Raw genomic sequence first — 22,468 nt, 5'->3', positions numbered from 1 at the left:
CAATCTTCGAGGTTCCTTGTTTGGTGGGAACGGCTATGTTGATGAGCAGGAGATGCGACGTCTCTGATAAAGTAGCCACCAAATAGGAATGACCTCTGCAGAGAGAGGAAGATCATGGGATCTCTGCATTTAATGCGGCTGTACTTTTGGAGTACATGGCTTCCTTTTGAACGTTGGAAGTTCAGTCCGAGGAAGAATGTTTAACTGATACTTGTCTTTAGTATCAGTCCGCTGAATCCACGTGGCACGCATTAAGTAATCAGTTCCGAACTGATTCTTCAACTGATACTTCAGTTGGTAACTTTAGTCTTCAGTCTTCAGTCCTTCGTTCTTCAGTCTTCAGTCTTCAGAACCGCAAACTAAACTAGAAACGAACTCTAACACTTGAGTTCAAACTGTTATAGTCTATTACATATTAAGCCCTAAGGATTTTGGTATCATCAAAACAAAACAAGATATTCCATGGGGTTCCCAACATCGACAAATGTGACAATTAAGGCAAAGTCAAATACTGATATTTGACTAACCAGTTCAAGAATCAGTTTCGAGTGATTACTTAATGCGAGCCACGTGGATTCAGCGGACTGATACTAAAGTCAAGTATCAGTTAAACATTCTTCCTCAGACTGAAGCTCCAATGCTTAAAGGAAGCCACGCACTCCGAAAGTACAGCTGCATTAAATGCAGAGATCAGGATCGTCCTTTCTCTGTAGAGGCTCTTCCTTTCTGGTGATTACCTTTTCAGAGATGTCCTATCTCCTGCTCCTCAAAGTAGCCGTTCTCACCAAATAAAGGAACCTCGAAGATTGAAGCCTCAGCCAAGTTCAAATTACTCTCCAACGGAAGAATTCTTGAAGACCATTTCAGCCAATGGATCTATTCAAGACGTCTCCTATAAATAGAGCTCGAGGATCACTTCAATCTTCACCGATTCAACTATATAAGCTGAAACGCTGCCGAATTAGTCACTCAGCATTCAAAGCCATTCCAAAGTTTGAATCGAAGAAGAGAATCACAAAGCCAAAAATCAGTCATTGTTGATTACATGCATTCTCTTAGAACTTAGGCAAATATTGTATATCTAAAGCCTAGGTAAAACTGATTACAGAGAACTTATTCTTTGTAATCTAGTTGGCAAGTTTTCGAACCTCTTTTCAACCGACCGAATTAAGAGTTTGAGTTGTAAGGAGTTCAAACCAGTGTTCTGACTCCGAGAGATCTTAGTCTTTGCGGAAAGGCATAGTTTTGTCTCAGTGAAGCTAAGAGTGAGAAATCCAACCCAGTGTGTTGGTACTGAAGATAGGATCTTCAGTTGTCTAGGTTTGTTGTGCACCCGTAAGCATATGCCCAGTGAAGTTGTCAGTCTGATCAACTGACAGTGGATGTAGGAAGTATTTTTCGAACCACGTCAAAATCTCTGTGTTGTTTACAACTTTCAGTATCTACCTTCTTACTTGTGCACAAACCTTCTTCAACTGAAAACTGATTAACTGCAAAGAGAAACTTAATTTCTGACAACGTGATTAATCTCACAGGCTATTTCAAAATAAAAAAATTTCGTTGCGTGTGTTCTTAGTCTAACTGATTTATCTTCGAATAGTCAGTAAGATTCATAACATCTCTCTGTTCAACAAACTTGACTGAAGCTTTACGTGTATCAGTTAAAGTCTCAAACTTAACTGATAACTCAGTATCAATCATCAACCTAAACTTTACTAAACTCTTTTAACTGAAAAAGGTTGTGTCAGTTTGTGTTTCAAGTTTCATTTTCAAAAATAGCCTATAGATGTATTCTCTCTCCGCCCCCATACACCTATTCGAAACCCTCCGGACCTAACATCATGCGATGATGAGTTCATTATAAAATTACATTCACTATTATCTTACTTTCAAGTATATTTGTATGAGAAATTGTCTCTTGTCAATGAGATGTATTTCGCCATTACTCTTGATTGAAAATTCGTTGGTTTTGTAAGGTTTTAAAGTAAATTAATGCTTGCTCCACATAATTTCATTGGCAGATTGAAGTCTTATAGCAACCAACACCCACCCCATCCCACATAAATCCTTTGGTAGATTAAAATCTCATTGTAAAGATCATGCAGTTTAGCAAGAGAATGAAGCCTTTATTTCTTTGTGCCTTGGTTGTTTGATGAATTTATTTAGGCATGTATATAGTCATTGACTCCAATTTTTTTGAGATAATCTAATCAACAAAAAGCTTAGCTCTAGGTTACAATAAATGCTTAGCTCTGATGTCTTTTGAAAATAATAAATTTTCACTTTATGCCAATTTTTCGAAGCAGGAATCACAAGGAATCTTAATATCTTTATGGTACAAATGTGTGTATAGTCTTTCATTTGCTTTTTGTTACTTGTGACATGAGCTTTATTTTTTTACGATTGAGGATCATTAATTATGCTAAAGTGACAACTGAAAAAAAAAATTGAGGTTGTTGTAATATAAGACGATTCCTATCTTGTTAAAGAGAATGCCTCTGGCTGTTGGGTGTTAGGAAGAAGAATTTAGAAATAAGCATCTAGAACACATTTAGTAAGAAAATAAATTGAAATCAAAAGTATTAGTAAGACAAAAGAAGTTTATGCTTCATGGTTATATTTTCTGAAGAAGTATAAAGTGTTTGAAATCGAAGAATTGAAAAGTGCAACATATGAATTTGATGACATATGCATTATTCAAGGCTCTATGTACAAAGGTAGGATTGATGGAGAGTGGTATGCCATCAAGAAAATAAAGTGGAATGCCTATAAAGCACTCAAGATCTTGCGGAAGGTAAAATTTTGATTCATGTTTAATATTTTATGCAACTTTGTTTAATGTTTTTATACAACATTGTGTGTATATATATATATAGGGAAAAGTTCTATTGAGAAGTCTAAATATATTGAGAAGTGAGAATAAATCTGGAGCATTAATTTATCAAATCCAACGGATCCTGATGCATCTCAATTTATGCATGTGTTTAAAGTCAAAAGGATGTAATAGTAATATACTAATTTTTTTGTAACCGATGGCTTCTATAATTTAGGTGATCACATTCATTTGAATTTGAAAAGATATATGCATATCTATATTTTCATTATTTCTTACTATTTTTTTCTTTTTTGTAATTATACTTTTCACATACTAGTTTTTCATCGGTCCCAACGTTTTTATTTTTATTTTTTGCTTCACAACAGTGGACTCAACACCAAGAGCCACAACGCTAAATAATTTTTTTTGAAATATTGGACTGGACGTAATGCATAATTTGGCTGAACATACTGCCAAATTTGTTGAACATAATAGACAATATTTATTTTATCTTTCATTTTTCTCTTTCTTTTTATTATCAAATGCAAATCATATGTAAGTATTAATTCTATTATTGTTGTGAATCCTTTCGTTAGTATGGATTCTACATGTTTTTTTTTAATGTTTTAAACTACTACCTAACACAGTTGAATAATGTGCTTAATAATGTTGAATATTGATTAATTGCAGGTTTCACTGACATATTAAATATTTCTCGAAATTAGAATCATTGAACACATTGATAATTTTGATGAACAAATCAATAATATTGTTGAACAAACTATTTTGTAAAATTTAGAATTATTGAACATATCAGTAATTTTTAATATAAATTTGATATTATTTAAATGAACTTGCCCTGATTCTACTTAAAATTAGTACAAATTATAAGACCATTGATGTTGAGTTTAGAAATTTATTTTTTGCCCGCTATAATGTACTTCACACTTAATTTATTGAACTTTGCGCCCTCTGTAATGAACACCTTACAAAAAATAATGAACATCTTCAAAATTGTAATGAACTTACAGGAATCACTAACTAAACATAGGGTACATAAGAACAATTACTTAACAAACAAATATTAAAACTAAAGATCTCCTTCGTCTCACCCATTTTTCAGCTGCTGCTTTTGCTGCTTGAAACTACAGATCGTCTACAAAATCTTCAAACATCCTACTGGAACAACAATTTTCAAATCTCTAAAAATAATTATTTTTCAAGGCTTTTACTAGCTAATAATTTGTAGCGACAATAGAAAACTCTGAATATCATCTTCAGGAGAACCGAAAGTTCATTTTGGAGGAGAAAATCTGAAGAGAGATGTAGTAACAATACCATTAACTAATGAGAAAATCCTTCAGAAAGGGACACCAAAATACGCCCTTTATTTACTAGAAAGCCTATCTTTCAAGATATCCACAGATCTGCATTGGCAAGAAGAGCACTATGACAGCGAAACACACACCTCGCCCACCAGTACATCATGTGTTCTTTTCGTTCCTTCTTTATTTACTAAGGCAAAAACAGGTAGATTAGAACGAAAAATTGTTCTTATAAGTATCAAAACCGGTGGAAGTGAAATCGGTAAATTAGGAATTCAACAATCCATTAAAGAGAAATTATACCTTGAACAGACCCATCCCCTTCTCAACTTTGGCCTGTGTTTCACGAAGCGCAGCCGCTTCCTCTTCAATCTTCTTCAATCATTTCTTTCTTGAACAAATTCGGAAGATTAGATAACAATGAAAAGAAAAATGGTGTAGGCAGAATACTCAAATATTTTCTCGTTCGAATCCCCATTTCAATGGAAAGAGAGAAATCTGCGGGATTTGATTTTACTCCAGCTTCTCACAGCAAACAAAATGACGAACCGGCCCTATTCGCACTTAAACTAAAGATTAATTCTTAATATGATAATTAATAAATTAGTATCATGAATTGATTTGAGTCGTTCGAAATGTTCAAATCAAAGGAGGTGATTTATTATTTCTTCTCTATATAAGGGGGCTTCTCTATTGAAGCTAACCTATGGTGTGGTTCAACAAAGAAAGCACCTATCTATAGAGAATAGAGAATAAATCTCCTCCATCCAAACCGCTTGATCAAACGGTTATGATTTAACAAATTTACAGCCTTTTTAATCAATTAAAATTGTCAAAAATTTCATTCTAATTACTAAAGGTTATTTGAGTAACTTCTGAATATAGAAAACGGAAGAACCGATAATCACTCCAACATTTACTGCCATTGAGAAACTACCTCCCACTCTATCATCTCTCTCTTCACCGACGTGTCTCTCTTTTTCATCGCGTCTGGCGCGGCGAGGTGCTTTCGCCTCCCTCTGCCGCCACGGCCACGGCCCTCCACCATCTCCTCTGTACTCGATTGAACAACACTAGCGGAGCCACCGCCATGCCCTAGACATCCTGCCATCTCTCTCTCTCCCTGGCAGCTCTCTCCCCCCCCTCTTTCTCGTTGCTTCCGGCGCAGCGAAGCTTTTCCGCCGCCCTCTGCCGCCACGTGATGATGGGGAGAGAATTCGCCGGCGGATTCGATTGTTGAGAGGATGATTGTTGAGATCTACAAATCGATTGTTGAGATCCGGTTGTTTTAATTAACTCTATTTCATATTTTAATTGATTTGTGATTTTGGTGTGCAGCTTTGCATCGGGAGAATTTTGTCGTTGGTAGAGGGTTGTTGTAACACCCCAATTTTCATAAACTTTTCAATTTAAAAACTTGAAGAACTAATAGATAAAATAAAATTTCTTGACTATCAAAGTTTAAAATTGTAACACCCCGATAATTTAGATTTATTTTATAAGTTTAATTAATAGTATTTTCTTGTATGGCTTATTTTTTTAAAATAATTACATGATACATATAGATATGCACCATTAATTTTATCTAGACTATTATTATTATTAGTATTATTTTTTTTGTTTCCTATTAGAACTAGAACTCTTTAAAAACTAGTATAAATATGTGATCTATTTTCAAACCCTAAAACAGACGGACACACTAATTAATTAGGGTTTTAGAGAGAGCAGAGAGGGCCAGAAACGTGTAGGCAGTTTCTCCCTTGGGACTTTCATAGAACGTTGTCCATCCAACGGTGAAACCTGAGCGGGATACAGTTCAGAAGATCTGAGCTGGAGTCAGATTTTCGCAGGAAATCAAGTTCTGGCAGTTTCGGGAGAACGGCCATAACTTCCTCCACAGAACTCCGATTCAAGCGAAACAGGTGGCCACCGAAAGCTCTCTCGAAGACGAAGAAGTCGTATTTCTGGGCAAAATACAATTTGAGGACGTTTGAGGCTTCAAACGAAGGCTTGAAGATGACTGGTCTGTTCAGCTGCGATTTTGACGAATTCTTCTGGTGCGGCGCTATTAAGACCTTCATTCCGGATTTTAGTTAATTGCCTTCGAATTTAAGGTGAGGGATTATATGCTTGTTGTTATATTCATGTATGTTTGAATGTGCTTTTAGTTCATGTTTGATTATGCTTGCTCAGATACATGTTCAGAATATCATGTTCAAGTACATGATCAGAAACGCAGAATATCATGTTCAAGTACATGATCAGAAACGCAGAATATCATGTTCAAGTACATGATCAGAAACGCAGAATATCATGTTCAAGTACATGATTAGAGACGCAGAATATCATGTTCAAGTACATGATTAGAAACTCAGAATTAAGTATATGTGTATGACAATGTGAATTATTTGCATGTTTAAGCGTATGTGAATATTTGCATGGTTTCTCACTGAGTATATTTTCAATATGCTCACCCCTTATCTTTTCAGTTTTGCAGTTCTGGAGTCGAGGTGGCCATGGAAGTCGAGAATAACTAGGGATAAGGATTTTATATTGAACATTTTAGTAGAATTTGTTAAGTTTTAGATTATCGTTTTATTTCATGATACTACTTTAGTTTTGGCAAATTGATTTCTAAATTGGTTTGAATTTTAATAGTCAAGAAATTTTATTTTAACTATTAGTTCTTCAAAGTTTTTAGATTGAAAAGTTTATGAAAATTGAGGTGTTACATAGTGGTATCAGAGCGGGTCTACGTTCCTGTAGACTCGTGCTTTAAAAAAAAATTGTTTTGCTTTTAAAAAGGTTTAAGTAAGCTTAAAGGGTTAAATAAGCCTAGTCATTTGAAACTCATGTGCTGCATCGACTCCAAGGTATGTGTTTTAATTGTTTAAGTATATGGCCGTTGTGATGTTTTACATGACTTTTTTTTATGATGCCTTTATGTTCTAGTACTATTATGTTTAGCTTCGTTAGAAATAGTTGAAATTGTGAAATTGTTAGATGGAACGGACACGTCAAACTCCCACTAGAGCTCAAGTTATCCTACAAGCACGAATGGAGAAATTGCGCGAAGAATATGAAAGATTAAGTGAACGTTGTGAATTCTTGCGTGTACAATGCGAGAGATACGAAAGGATTAGGAGGCTGCAATCGGTGTACGACTGCTATACATGGAGTAGCGACTACGGGTTCGTGGAACACGTGCGAAGGATGAAGTTACCTCACCATAGAACTAGATTATATGGCTCAAGAATCGTGACTAGAATTTCGAGGACGAAATTATTTTAAGTGGGGTACACTACAAAAAAACATCTTTTACCGAGGAATTGCCGACGGAGTTATTTCACTCGGTAAATAACGAGTATTTGGCGAGAATTTTCCGAGAATTAATGTATTTGCAGGTTTACCGAGGGAATACCGAGTGAATATTTTACCGAGAGAATCATTCCCCCGGTAAATGTCTCTTTAATTTCTAATCAGATTAAATTAGTTTTAGATTTATAGTTTTAATTTTACCGAGTGATTTATTTCCCTCGGTAAATGGTCTAGTCTGTAAGTTAAAACTACAATTATACCGCTGCCGGCTTGCCGGCTTTCTTCTCAGAATATTTCTCATCCCCAAATTAAAAGCCCTAGTCAAGGCTGTCGTTCTTCTCTTTCGCGGCTGCCGTTCACCACCCCACCTCCGGTAAGCTCTCTCTCTCTCTCTCTCTCTCTCTCTCTCTCTCTCTCTCTCTCTCTCTCATTCTCATATTCTAGTTTCTAGATTCTATTTGCAGAATGACCTCAAAATCAATCTGATTGATCGGCACGACATTTCCCGCCACAAAGTGAATAGGGTGATTAATAAATCTTTTATATATTTTGAGTCTAGAATGCAGTCAATTGTTGATGGAGAACTCCGTCTTATTTGTGCAGGTGGAAACAATTCAGAGGCAGAGGCTCAGGAAACTGAACGCCAGTGAAGCGAATTACACAAAGGCAAAAAAAGAAGAAGAAATCTGACCTCTGCTCATGCGGCTGCTAAGGGAAGGATAATTTGATGGTTAGTGAAAATTCTAATGTAGTTTTTTAATGAAGTGATAAATCTAGGCAAATTGGTAGTTGTATTAACTATGGAGATTGAGCAAAATATGAACTGATTAGTACACCAACTATTCGATGAAATGTAGGTTACCAATGGTTGCCTTAAAGCTTACAAAATACAAACTGATCTTCCATAGAGGAGAAGGTAATGTAGATTTTTGTGAACCTTATATAATCAATTGATAGTTTAGCTTGCAAATTTCGAATGCTTGTAACTATGCTATGCTATATTTCCTTGAATGAAATTCTTGTTCTTGAACCTTGCAGTAGTTTTGATTTTCCGATTATCACGAAGATATTTAATGTTTGTGAACTTCTTGTTTCTTCTGTGAACTGTTGCAGGTAATTGATGAGGTATATGATGAATAATCTGAGGTTGCTGACCGTCTACGGATTAGGGTAAGATATTTCACTAGCTTTCCTCTAATATTCTATAGTGGGTATTTGTGGATAGCAATAGATATGAGTTTCTATTATTAAATGGCCAGGGAAGTATTTTCTTATCAATTTCTTTCGTTATTTTATAGATTCATTATTCTTAATTAGTAATTACATTACATAAGATATAATAATGCTTTGATTTTATTTTTTGCTACTCATTTGGTGTTCCACAGTATATGGCAGAGCTAGGTTGTGAATTCGAAGTTTTCAGAAACGATGAGCTCACTGCTGATGAGCTTAGAGAGTAAGCTTCTTCTTTTTTCTTTGTTGTTTGTTCAATATTTCTTCTCCAGCTACATCATTTATTGTAATGAAAAATAAAATAAAAATTACAGTGTTTGATTATTTTGGGGGAAAATGTGATGATCGTTTCGGCTTAGTTGATAGAAGAAGCACAGGTTTTGATTTTGTGGTGTTAGTTAGGAGCTTTTGCAATTTGTTAGATGTTTCCTACATTGTTACTTGTTACATTGACAGAGCATTTAGATGCATGTTCGAGTTATGTTTGTTTTAATCGTATCATGAGATGCTATCAAGCTAACATTGTCTTCTTGCTTTCTAGAGAGTAATTGGATTCATAATTTCTGTTATAATCAAAACTGAAAAGAAAATGCTAATCGATTATGGATGTTTGACAGTTGGTTTTTGATATGAATCTACGCTGTGCCTTAGAATAACAAGACCTAATTGTTATTTCCATTGAGTGATGATGTTCTTTAGGTTCTGCGGCTGTTTTTTTTCATGCATGACCTTGCAGTTTCTCGGATTCAGTTAGAAGGAGGTGCTCTGTTTTGTGGAATCTCGATGTTGCAATTGTTGCTTCTGATGAAGATAGTTGGCCTTCTTTCTCTCAGTGTAAGGAATGCATATATCATTAACATTGGTGTATTGGCATATTATTTTTCTCAAAGAATGTATTTGGTGGTGACTGTGGCTGTTCATTTTTAAATGTGGGATATGCAGAATATAATGACTCTATTTTCAGATATAGGCTGCACAAAATTATTGTTCTTAATACAATTTCCCTCCTTCTGGATGGTGGTATTAGATTGAAAAAGTTCTACAGAGTATTTGGCCTTGTTGTTTATGTGTTAGGTTAGTCATCTTATCTGCTATGTCTTGTGTTCTTGTATAGCACCTCTGTGGGCCCCAAATTGGTACGAGTGAAAAGCTGGAGTTTCATTTGGCTTTGGTGGGAAGCTTGTTTCATTTAATTTTGTCGAGTCTCCTACATTCTAGACTTGGTAGCGTCAATATGCATCAGGTTATTAATTACAGCATGCGTAGTTACTCTTTAATTGGCGAATGGGAAATAAAAATAATATTTTTTTTTATTAAAAAATACTCATTACCGAGGGATTTTTCCCTCGGTAAAAATGTCGCCTTATTTTCTCGTCTATTTACCGATAGAAAACTTCCTCGGCCATCTCTCGGTAAATTTTACCGAGTGAAATTTTCCCTCGGTAAAATTTTACCGACATTGAAATTAACGACGTCTATCTTTTATCGGTAATCTCTCGGTAAATTTAATTACCGACGGTTATGTTAGATTTACCGAGGGAAAAATCCGTCGGTAAAAAATTGTTTTTTTGTTGTGGTAGGTTGTAACACCCGATAATTTAGATTTATTTTATAAGTTTAATTAATAGTATTTTCTTGTATAGCTTATTTTTTTTAAATAATTACATGATACATATAGATATGCACCATTAATTTTATCTAGACTATTATTATTATTATTATTATTATTATTATTATTATTTTTTTTTTTTGTTTCCTATTAGAACTAGAACTCTTTAAAAACTAGTATAAATAAGGGATCTATTTTCAAACCCTAAAACAGACGGACACACTAATTAATTAGGATTTTAGAGAGAGCAGAGAGGGCCAGAAACGTGTAGGCAGTTTCTCCCTTGGGACTTTCATAGAACGTTGTCCATCCAACGGTGAAAGTTGAGCGGAATACAGTTCAGAAGATCTGAGCTGGAGTCAGATTTTCGCATGAAATCAAGTTCTGGCAGTTTTGGGAGAACGGCCATAACTTCCTTCACAGAACTCCGATTCAAGCGAAACAGGAAGCCACGGAAAGCTCTCTCGAAGACGAAGAAGTCGTATTTCAGGGAAAAATACGATTTGAGGACGTTTGAGGCTTCAAACGAGGGCTTGAGGCTGACTGGTCTGTTCAGCTGCGATTTTGACGAATTCTTCTGGTGCGGCGCTATTAAGACCTTCATTCCGGATTTTAGTTAATTGCCTTCGACTTTAAGGTGAGGGATTATATGCTTGTTGTTATATTCATGTATGTTTGAATGTGCTTTTAGTTCATGTTTGATTATGCTTGCTCAGATACATGTTCAGAATATCATGTTCAAGTACATGATCAGAAACGCAGAATATCATGTTCAAGTACATGATCAGAAACGCAGAATATCATGTTCAAGTACATGATTAGAGACGCAGAATATCATGTTCAAGTACATGATCAGAAACTCAGAATTAAGTATATGTGTATGACAATGTGAATTATTTGCATGTTTAAGCGTACGTGAATATTTGCATGGTTTCTCACTGAGTATATTTTCAATATGCTCACCCCTTATCTTTTCAGTTTTACAGTTCTGGAGTCGAGGTGGCCATGGAAGTCGAGAATGACTAGGGATAAGGATTTTATATTGAATATTTTAGTAGAATTTGTTAAATTTTAGTTTGTCGTTTTATTTTTTTTTTTATTTCATGTTACTACTTTAGTTTTGGCAAGTAAATTTTAAATTGGTTTAAACTTTTATAATTCGAGAAATTTTATTTTAACTATTAGTTCTTCAGAGTTTTTAGATTGAAAAATTTATGAAAATTGAGGTGTTACAAAAATAATTCAAAATCAACTTGCAAAAACTAAAGTAGTAACATGACATAAAAACGAAAAACTAAAAGTAACGAATTTAACTTAAATGTTCTATGCAAATTCCTTATCCCTAGTCATTCTCGACTTCCATGGCCACCTCAACTCCGGAACTGCAAAACTGAAAAAATAAGGGGTGAGCATATTGAAAATATACTAAGTGAGGAACCATGCACATATTCACATACACTTAAATATTTAAATATGCAAATAATTCACATTGCCATACACATAAACTGAAAATCTGATGGGCGAACTAACAGCCCCTAAACATGTATTTCAATATGGCTGAATTTATGAACATGTATTTCTACATGGCTGAACATGTATTTCAACATGGCTGATTTTCTGAACATGTATTTCTACATGACTGAACATGTATTTCAACATGGCTGATATTCTGAACATGTATTTCTACATGGCTGAACATGTATAATCAAACATGAAATAAGAACATATAAAAACATACATGAATATAACCACAAGCAGATAATCCCTCACCTTAAACTTGCTTTGAAAATATCTCGATGAAAACCATAATAAGCGAAAAAAAAGGAAGATAGAAAAAATATGGGATTTGGTGCCTTTCCCCATAATACGTCCCTGACCCCCTTATATATTCAACTTTTGAAGAATTCTTGATAATCATGAATCTACTTGGAGTAAATCACCTTTGTCTCTTATATATATACGTATCTATTGCTTTATCATTTTGAGCTATATCCCCAAATACATATTGATCCAAATAATAAAACTAATTGTAATAGAATAAGAATTAACTAAATATTTAAATAGCTTCCCATTCATATAGACCACTCGGTCAAATTGTAAAAAAACCACAGTTGAAACATCAATCCAAATCTAAATTGTAAAGAACAAAAGCATTAAATAAATTTTTTTCTTATACATATATATAATGATTGCATATATACATATAGGGTGTGGTTCTAGAGAGAACTACATTATTTGTAAGAACGGGAGAACCATCAAATTTAATGCATTCACTGTAAAAATTAATGCATTCGCTGTTAAAATTAATGCACTCAAAAAAATAAAAAAAATTGCTCCCTTCAGGATTCGAACCCAGGATCTGCATTCATCCAACAAGATGATGTATCTACCGTAGATCTTGATGATCGAATGGCTGAAAATGGTTCTCCGTTCTTTTTTTATTTATGGTTCTTTCCTGAACCTCTCCCTATATATATATATATATATATATATATATATATATATATATATATCTAAAAACACTTTTTCCGAAAAAAAAAATCGATTTACCTAAAACTCTAAATTTGAATTTTAAAAGGTTTAATTAAAGAATATGACCCAAATCATAATTATTAATAATAACAATAAAAATTACAATCTAGATAAAATTAATGGTACATATATATATATATATATATATATATATATATATCATGTAATTATTTAAAAATAATAAGCTGTACAAGAAAATACTAATAATTAAACTTATATAATAAATCAAAATATTTGGGGTGTTACAACCTATCCCACTTCAAAATAATTTTGTCCTCGAAATTTCTAGTCACGTTTCTTGAGTTGTCATAACTTGTTCTATCATAATTGAACATAATAATACTAGAATATAAAAGCATCAGAAAAAAAAATTATAACATGTACTTGAACAATTAAAATACATACCATGGAGTCGATGCAGCACATGAGTTTCGAATGACTAGGCTTATTTAAGCTTTTAAGCTTACTTAAACCTTTTTGAAAGCAAAACATTTTTTTTTTAAAACACGAGTCTACAGGAACGTAGACCCGCTCTGATATATGGCTGATATGATGTTTTACATGATATTTTTTTAGGAAAAATGTGCAGATTGGCCCCCGAAGTAATAGCCCCTATAGCATATAACCCCTCTTACTCACTGTGTGTGCAACTAAACCCCTGAACTCTGAGAAAAGGGTGAAAATTCCCCCATCTGATCTAACGCCGTTAAGTGTCTATTAACGTTTGGGTTTAATTGCACCCTCCACTTCAGGGGTGGATCTGCACCTTAAATTTTTTTTTTTTTTATAATTTCAGCAACCCACCTCCGGCATCAACTTAACCGCCCCCGTACTCATCGATTCTTACTTGCACCTTGTCAGCTCGCACGCGCCCAATCTCTTGGTTGTCGACTGCCCACCGCTTACATGCAACAACGCCACCAGCTTCTTCACCGCCCCGCACAACAGCATCTCCTCCAACACCTTAACCTTTTAGGCTTATCTTATGATATTAATTATGTATATATTTATCTATATAATATATAATTAAATTTTATTTATTTATTTTTGAATAATTATTAAAACTCTAGCTAATAATTATGATTTTATTTTTGGTTAATTTAATATTTGTAAATTTATTTTAAAAGAGAAAAAAGAATGGATCCGGGTCAGGACTCGAGACCCTGTGAATCTAATAATGGATCTGGACATGAATCTTGTTTTTTGGACCTAATGGATTTGGACCGGATCCTGACCTAAGTAAAAAAATACGGATATGAATTTGGACCAAGCAGGATTCGATCCAGGTCCACATCTGGAGTTGGTGATGCTGCTGCATGTCGACGGTAAGCAGTCGACGATCAAGAGATTGAGCGCGTGCGAGCTGACAAAGTGTAAGTTGGAGCCGATGAGTACAGGGGGCGGTTAAGTTGATGCCGGAGGTGGGTTGCTGAAATTATAAAAAAAATTAAGGTGCAGATCCACCCCTGAAGTAGAGGGTGCAATTAAACTCAAACGTTAACGGACACTTAACAGCGTTAGGTCAGAGGGGGGAATTTGCACCCTTTTCTCGGAGTTCAGGGGTTTAGTTGCACACACAATGAGTAAGAGGGGTTATACGCTATAGGGGCTACTACTTCGGGGGCCAATCTGCACATTTTCCCTTTTTTTATGATGCTTTTATGTTCTAGTACTACTACGTTTAGATCTATTAGAAATAATTGGAATTGTGAAATTATTCAGATGATAGGAATGAAACATGATTAGAAATTTCGAGGACGAAATTATTTTTAAGTGGGATAGGTTGAAACACCCCAAATATTTAGATTTATTATAGAGAGTGAATTTTTAGCACTTTCTTTTATAGCATATTTTCTTAATAATTACATGATACATATAGATATGCACCATTAATTTTATCTAGATTATTATTATTATTATTATTATTATTATTATTATTATTATTATTATTATTATTATTATTATTATTGATTTCCTATTAAGATTAGAACTCCTTTTCTTCTTTATTATTTATTCTAGTATGAGATATACAAAAAATATAGTTTTATGCTTATCAAAAACTCCTCACAAATTAGTATAAATATGAGATTTATTTTCAAACCCTAAATGACACACGCACGCAGAAAAATACTCTCTTTATAAGTTTTATCGTCTTCAAGCTTTCTCATCAAATTCTTTGGGATGATCACATTTTTTTTGGTAAGTTTCAATTTTATTTCTTCTATCGCATGAAGTTTTTTTCTAAAACATACTTACCTTGCATTAATTCATATAGCTTTTGATTGTGCTACTGTAACGATTTTTTGTTAAATGAAAGTCAAAACAAATATAGTATGTCTTTAGGCTTGTTAGTGCGCCACTTTTAGTGTGATGATTAATTATTAATTTTTTAATTTTGGTTAGGAATAATGTTAGAGTGGTCTCTGCGTTTTTTTTTTTTTATGTATGCCTTTGATTAAAGTTTTAAGTCTTTAAAGAGTTTTGATTATATGGCAGCATTCCATAATTATTAATATTCTCTTTAATTACGAAAGATGGTCTAAATTTTTTTGTTTTTATTTTTTCTCCTTCTGTTTGACTCAAAATTTTCTTTTCGTATTCTTCATAAGCTTAAGTATATATATATATATATATATATATATATATATATATATATGTACAATTATATAGACTTGCTTATAGGATTTCAGTTTAAGTTATGATTTATATTAAAGCGTTGTATTTATTTAATTAGGTGCGGTTTAATTAGGATCCTCTTTCCGATTTTGATTATTAGCTTCGAGACTAAGGTGTGGGATTATATGCTTGTAGTTATATTCATGTATGTTTTTATATGCTCTTATTTCATATTTGATTATACTTGCTCAGCCATGTAGAAATACATGTTCAGAATATCATGTTCAAGTACATGATCAGAAACGCAAAATATCATATTGCGGAAAGAGGAATAAATATGTACATGATCAGAAATTCAGAAACACTCAGAATTCAGTATATGTGTATGACAATGTGAATTATTTGCATGTTTAAGCGTATGTGAATATATGTGCATGTTTCCTCATTGAGTATATTTTCAATATGTTCACCCCTTATCTTTTCAGTTTTGCAGTTTTGGAGTCAAGGTGGCCATGGAAGTCGAGAATGACTAGAGATTTAGTATTTCCGTAGAAATTTAAGTTGAACACGTCACTTTCTTTCAGTTTATCTTTTTCTTCCATGTTACTACTTTGATTTCGGCAAGAAATTAGTTTAAATTTTGAAAGTCAAGAAATTTTATTTTTAACTATTAGTTCTTCAAGTTTTAGTTTGAAAAGTTTAAGAAAATTGGGGTGTTACATAGTGGTATCACTGTAACAGCCCGGCTACAGAGTTGACGGCTGTCCCCACAGACCAACAGGAGTCTTCAGTTTATCTTTTTCTTCCATGTTACTACTTTGATTTCGGCAAGAAATTAGTTTAAATTTTGAAAGTCAAGAAATTTTATTTTTAACTATTAGTTCTTCAAGTTTTAGTTTGAAAAGTTTAAGAAAATTGGGGTGTTACATAGTGGTATCACTGTAACAGCCCGGCTACAAAGTTGACGGTTGTCCCCACAGACCAACATGAGTCTTTTCTAGCGTATTTTGTCCTCACTTGCACGCTCCCCGAGAAACTTCTCAGGGGGTCACCCATCCTGGAATTGCTCCAAGCCAAGCACGCTTAACCTTGGAGTTTCTTCCGTGTGGGCACCAGAAAAGAAGATGCATCTTGTTGATATGAGTAGCACCTATCAAATCATTTAAGCTCTCCTCGAATATGCAGTCCCATACCTGCATATTCTTGGAATCCCTCTCGTTCGGGTGTGTTTCTGTTCATCCCTGCACCCCTCCGCTTGGAAGTCTTAACCGGAGCCGCTCCTTGTTCGTGCCTCTTTGCACCGGCGATCACTCCGTACTTCGTCCCCGGGCATCACAGGCCGACCAGTTTCCGCTTGGTTCGTCCCCGAACCAAACGGGTACTGGAAGAGGTTCGGCTCTGATACCACCTGTAACAGCTCGGCTACAGAGTTGACGGTTGTCCCCATAGACCAACACGAGTCTTTTCTAGCGTGTTTTATCCTCACTCGCACGCTCCCCGAGAAACTTCTCAGGGGGTCACCCATCTTGGAATTGCTCCAAGCCAAGCACGCTTAACCTTGGAGTTTCTTCCGTGTGGGCACCAGAAAAGAAGATGCATCTCGTTGATATGAGTAGCACCTATCAAATCAGTTAAGCTCTCCTCGAATATGCAGTCCCATACCTGCATATTCTTAGAATCACTCTCATTCGGGTGTGTTTCGGTTCATCCCTGCACCCCTCCGCTTGGAAGTTTTAACCGGAGCCGCTCCTTGTCTGTGCCTCTTTGCACCGGCGATCACTCCGTACTTCGTTCCCGGGCGTCACAATTGTGCAGACATGGAGGAGGTGTGTGACACGCACCCGTCATGCGGTACGATAAAAATACTTATGTATACCCTAGATGGATGATACATGCTTCAACGTCTCGCAACCAGAAACAAGTCCTAGTGGCAAGTATAGGGTCGAATCCCACAGGGAGTGAGGAACCACTTTGTTCTCTGACGACAAACTAAGGTGTCACAGGTCTCAATCTGTATACTCTACACAACAAATTAAACAAAGATCAATAATAACAAAGGGGTGAGGTTGTTCGGTTTGGTCATAACTGTTGTCAACATTTGTCATAGGCATACTGATGATCCGTCCATGATCCATATAAACTCAAGGCGTGGCCCAAAGACATTGGGGCGTTTCAAGAGGCTATACTTCACATTTAGGATGGTTGAGTCCATTGTAGTCACTTGGTCCGAAGGTCACACAATCCCCGGTCACAATGCAGTGCTTCACTCCTCCTTAGATAGTAGTCATTCTCGTTACTCACCAAGTATGACCCTCACCAACCTTCTCTCCCGAGGTCCCCAACTCTGCACTTTGAGTGACACATGCCTCCTGGACATAACCATTTCCGGCTTGTTAGCCGACCAGTCATAGACATGCTACGGCGCAGAAGTTACCTTCCTCGTTTGATAACCATGGCTTTATGCCTCGTCACAGTTGATGGATAGTCTCTAGAGAAGCCCAAGACTGGGGAAGGACAGTGTATCCCATCAATCCTTTCCCCACCTTCCGGATGTACAACGCCTTTTGTTGACGCTGCTCAACTACTCGGTCGCAGGTTTACCGGTTTTCACGCCCTGGTATACCCTAGCCTTTGCTTGACACGGACAGCGTTTTACCGAACGGAGATCACCCGTTAGGCCCCTACTGTCCATGGTTTCGAACAGATCCTTCAGGAACCACGAGACTCAACCGAAAGAACAAATGCCTCACGAATGTTTACATGTTGACAACAATTATTTCCACCCCTTTAACCTCACCAAGGGGACTACTCACACATAGCAGTAAACATAAATGCAAAATCAATTAAACACAACATGTAACAAAAGGGAAATGCTTGAATAAAAGAAATAGTACCTAAGGCACTAGCCTTAATCTTGTTCTTGAAAACAGAAAAATGATAAAATACTGGAAATGTAAATTGTTTTGATGCCACAACTCGGCAAGATTTAGAGGGATAAACTATGTAAAAACAAAAGTTCAAAAGGCCAAGAACTCCTTCACGCTACACATCTTTCTCCTTTTATACTGCAGAATGGTAGGGGGCTAACCCTAGCTGCGTCAACTTCATATCTTCATCGAGATCTTCTTTCCTTTTTCAGCGCAACTCTTGATTGATCCGATTGGAGATATGCTCCAGCTGCATGCTGGAGTCAACTTTCCCTTTTTCCAGATTCTTCTAGCTAGCTCCTTCTCCGTTCTTCTGCATCCTTCCTTCAAAACTTCGGGATTTACTTTCCTTTCTCGGCTCCAGCTGTCTGCTTCTCCTTGTAGTGGTCAGACGGATTGCTTCATTCGGTTTGACTCACACCAGGTGGGTTGCTTCGGGTTCCCATACCCCAAGTTAGAGTTGAGAGGTACTGTGCCTAGGCCCCATGCTGGTAAAAGTGACATTGCAATCTGGGCTTTGTAATGCCCATTTCGACCACATTTCTTCAGTTTCCGCTCCACTGGACTTTCCTTCCTTGACAACAAGGTTTTCCCCCGGACAGACCTGAAATGACACAAATAAAGGAGAAAAATAGGGCCAAATGGCCCAGAAGTCGAAGACGCATCACACCTACACACTTAAACCATACTTGCCCTCAAGTATGTGGGTAGATTAACAGAAGACACGGACGAAAAGATGAAAGGAAAGAAATAAAAACTTCAAGACACGAGACTTGCACAAACATCAGGTTCAAATCATACTAAAATGCATCATTCAGCTTAGTCAAAACCACAAACCAGCGAGTAATGAATATGCATAAAGTACGATAGTAGCTTCTCTCTCACTCGAGTATATAGCAAATTAAAGTGTATACACTCGTGCTATGTTGTACTAGTTCTTCCGTGAGTTTGATTGAAAACTACAAGTAAAGCATACTAGCATGACTTATCAGAGGGGCTTTCATTTGGTTGTAATGGGGCATACGGAGCAGAGGTGAGATATGTATAGTTAAGTAGCTAATTCAGTATCACCCATACCCAGCATGTGTATTCAGTAAAACCTCAACCAACTTTTCATTCCCCTGTTTTTGTAGGGACCAACCTTTCTTCGATTTGTTTGGCAACATTTATCATCTTATATATTTTTTTTTGTGCCCAGATTTTCTTTTATTTTTCAATTCCTTGTTTACCATTTCATGCACACAACAATTCTTCCTTTTAAATACAATCTCATCAATCAATTAGGCTCAAGAAAGAATATGTTCGGCTCAAATTGGCATAGCAAGGGGTTTTATCACATTTATCAACAAAGAAAATTCTGGGGCCCTAATCAAAGAAATATGCCCTAATCATGCAAGTCACCACTAGCAGTAGAAGTTTTCAAACAAAATCTAGAGTCCCTAGTACAGCAAGGTCTCACCAGAAACATGCGATTTTTCACAAATATGGCTCTGATCTCACTGGTGGGGTACTATATGTAAGCTCACAACTACCATCATGCATATCCTACTCATCCACCAAATCATACCACAACAAAAAATCAGCATGCATACTCTCATCACCATCAAATCAGTGCAGGCAAGACTCGACTCAAACAAAGACTCTAAAGACACTAAAACATAAAATCAAAAGATAAAAACAAAACCTAATCTAAAAGTTCAGGGTAAGAAAACTTAATTGTCTTGGTCGGAGGACCCCTCCTCCACATTCAACCAGTCCATGATTGCCTTAAAGCCAACTTCCATTGCTTCCCTCAGGGTTGTTATCTCTGCGCTCAGCATCAACAGCTCATCTTTAACCTCTTTAAGCTCAGACATCAACATGACACCCTCGCTACTGACAAGGCGGGGTGCATCCTGCTCCTGTGGCCTCCTCGGTTCTGGCCTGGCTGCTCCTCCCTCTGGGTACACCAAACGGTACCTCCCGCTCTCATCAGCCTCAACCACCCTCCAGCGCACAAATCTGCCGAGGTCTAGAAAGCGATTTTTGGCCAGGGCGGTGTCATCAGATGGTCACTAGTGGGCATAGAAAGAGGAACTTGTTAGTATGGGTGACCCCATACTGGAATTGCAGTGCCACGGTGAACTCGAAGTTCACCCTTCTCATATCTGTCATGCACCACAACAGGAAGACCTCCTGTTGAGTTACCACGTTAGAACCCTCCAGTCGGCCATAAATGTTGTAGGCCAGCCACCGATGACAAATTTGCAGGGCAGGGTCACGGATCTCATTTGACTTGCTGCTATTTTTGACATACTTGGTTTCGGTAGACAACAACGACCAGTAGTGGTCAATCTGACTTCTCCTCTTCATAAATATCTCTGGCTTCAATCACCCCGAGGTGGATGTTCAGCTCATTGATCGAAAGTGGGAACATCCTACTTCGCAACTGGAACCGCGAAGTACACGGAGTCTCAATCGTTTAGTTTCCCTTGGGCTTGAATTCAACAGTGCCCATGAATTCCTCCGTCAACTTCTGGAATGCCTTCGGGTTCCACTCCAACACCTTCTTCCAACATATCCCATCAAAATAGCCTTCCACTCTCTCTATTATCCCCAACTTCTCCAAAGCTTCATTAACCAAAAAGTACCAAGGGGTAATTTCCCTGTTCTGAAGTATGGCATACCTTTGGCTGTCTCTCGGTATGACAGCTCCTGAAGTAGTAGGGCGCACCAAGCCTTTTTTGCTTTGTAAACTTCGGCTTTGCAGTAGTGGCTGTACTCGAGGTGGGTTTCTTTGGCGCCAAAACATACTCCGACTTAGAGCTATCCACAGTTTCAGTCCTCTCTGGATCTTTCTCGTCTTGCTTGCCCTTTCCTTTTTCAGCGGGGGTTGCCTTCCTAGCCTTGCTCTGAACTTCCTTGCCTTTTGTCTTACTTTCGACTACCGCCGGTTTGGTTTTCGTGGGCAGAGGAGGCTTGGTGACATCCAATTTTCTCTTTGCTCCAATTTTCACCACCTTACTCTAGGGTGTGGAAGCTTCCACTTCTATTTCATGGGTGGCCTCCTCTCCTTCTTCTTCTCCTTCTTCGGACCCCGTCGCCGTCTTTCCTTCTTCAAAGGATGGTGCAGGTTCCGGTGGTGCAGGGAGTACTGGAGTGACTTCCCGCTCCTTGGCAGCTTGAGCTGGGTTGTTTTCTTCAGAGTTTTTCTCGGCTTCTTTATCGGCGGGGTAGGTGCGGGCTGTTCTTCCTCAACTGGCTTTTCCGGTGCCTCGATCATCTCTTCTGAGGTTTTTTTCTCAACTTCACGTTCTTCCATGGCAGGAACATCTTCCAGCCCTTTCTCCTCTGTCAGAATGGCCACGATTGGCTCTTCTGTAGCCTTGATAGAAGTTTCCTCGGATGCAGTTCGCCTAGTGGTTCGTTTCATCGAGGGTCGGGGTTTGGTAGTCCTTTTCCTCGCCGGAGGTTGAGTGCTTCCAGAACCAGTTTCTTCTTTAGTCTTCGCCATTGTGGATTTTGGAATTGGGAAAGTGTTTGGAAAAAAAAATTAGGGTTTTGGGTAGGAAATGAGGGAACTTGGTGGTTTTTTATGGTAGTGGCAGCGGTTACCAAATTTAGAGGTGGGGAGAGTGGTGGAGATCGTGTGTAGCAGTTATGGAGATTTAGGATTTTGGGAAAAGTGGGGAGAAGTGTTTAAGGGAAGTGGGGATGACGGTTATGGTAGAGTTTTAAATTAAGAAAAGAAAAATCTCTCCAAAATTCGAATTTCAAATTTCCTTCGGAAACCTAAACGTTTCCGTCCCATCATGTCAGACGGCCATTTCTGCCCTACTGACGTCACCCCCTCCTGGTTAGACCCCTCCTGCTTTTCAAAATCCCGAACCTCCACCTGCACACTTTGCAACGCAAAGTGGGTTTGAATTCTCCACTGGGCCTCCGCCTCCCTTACTTTTTCAGCCCATCTTGCCTGCAAGTTAGTGCATCCAAACAAAACAAAACAACTTAAAGAAAAGAAACTTCGGTAAAGACCATACCGAAGAACAACGCTGGGTTGCCTCCCAGCAAGCGCTCTTGTTTTCCGTCTTGAGCTCGACTCTTCCTCCATTCT

The 22,468-nt window shown here is 37.0% G+C and overlaps 1 long non-coding RNA gene across 4 annotated transcripts; it reads left to right on the top strand.

The window, feature by feature from the left end:
* Positions 1-7,492: 7,492 nt before the first annotated feature.
* Positions 7,493-9,869, top strand: LOC130987445 (uncharacterized). 4 transcript variants are annotated; one of them, XR_009089741.1, is made up of 6 exons: positions 7,493-7,831; positions 8,062-8,188; positions 8,316-8,374; positions 8,572-8,628; positions 8,844-9,525; positions 9,806-9,869. It is a non-coding gene; the product is annotated as an uncharacterized LOC130987445 (long non-coding RNA). The 4 variants fall into 4 exon arrangements; XR_009089740.1 differs by lacking the exon at positions 9,806-9,869 and adding an exon at positions 7,910-7,982 and having other exon boundaries at positions 8,844-9,656; XR_009089739.1 differs by lacking the exon at positions 9,806-9,869 and having other exon boundaries at positions 7,523-7,831; positions 8,844-8,914; positions 9,391-9,656.
* The last annotated feature ends 12,599 nt before the right edge of the window (positions 9,870-22,468 follow it).

Source organism: Salvia miltiorrhiza, chromosome 6 (assembly GCF_028751815.1).
Source record: "Salvia miltiorrhiza cultivar Shanhuang (shh) chromosome 6, IMPLAD_Smil_shh, whole genome shotgun sequence".
Classification (NCBI taxonomy): Eukaryota; Viridiplantae; Streptophyta; class Magnoliopsida; order Lamiales; family Lamiaceae; genus Salvia; species Salvia miltiorrhiza.
This window is presented reverse-complemented; position numbering and strand designations above follow the sequence as displayed.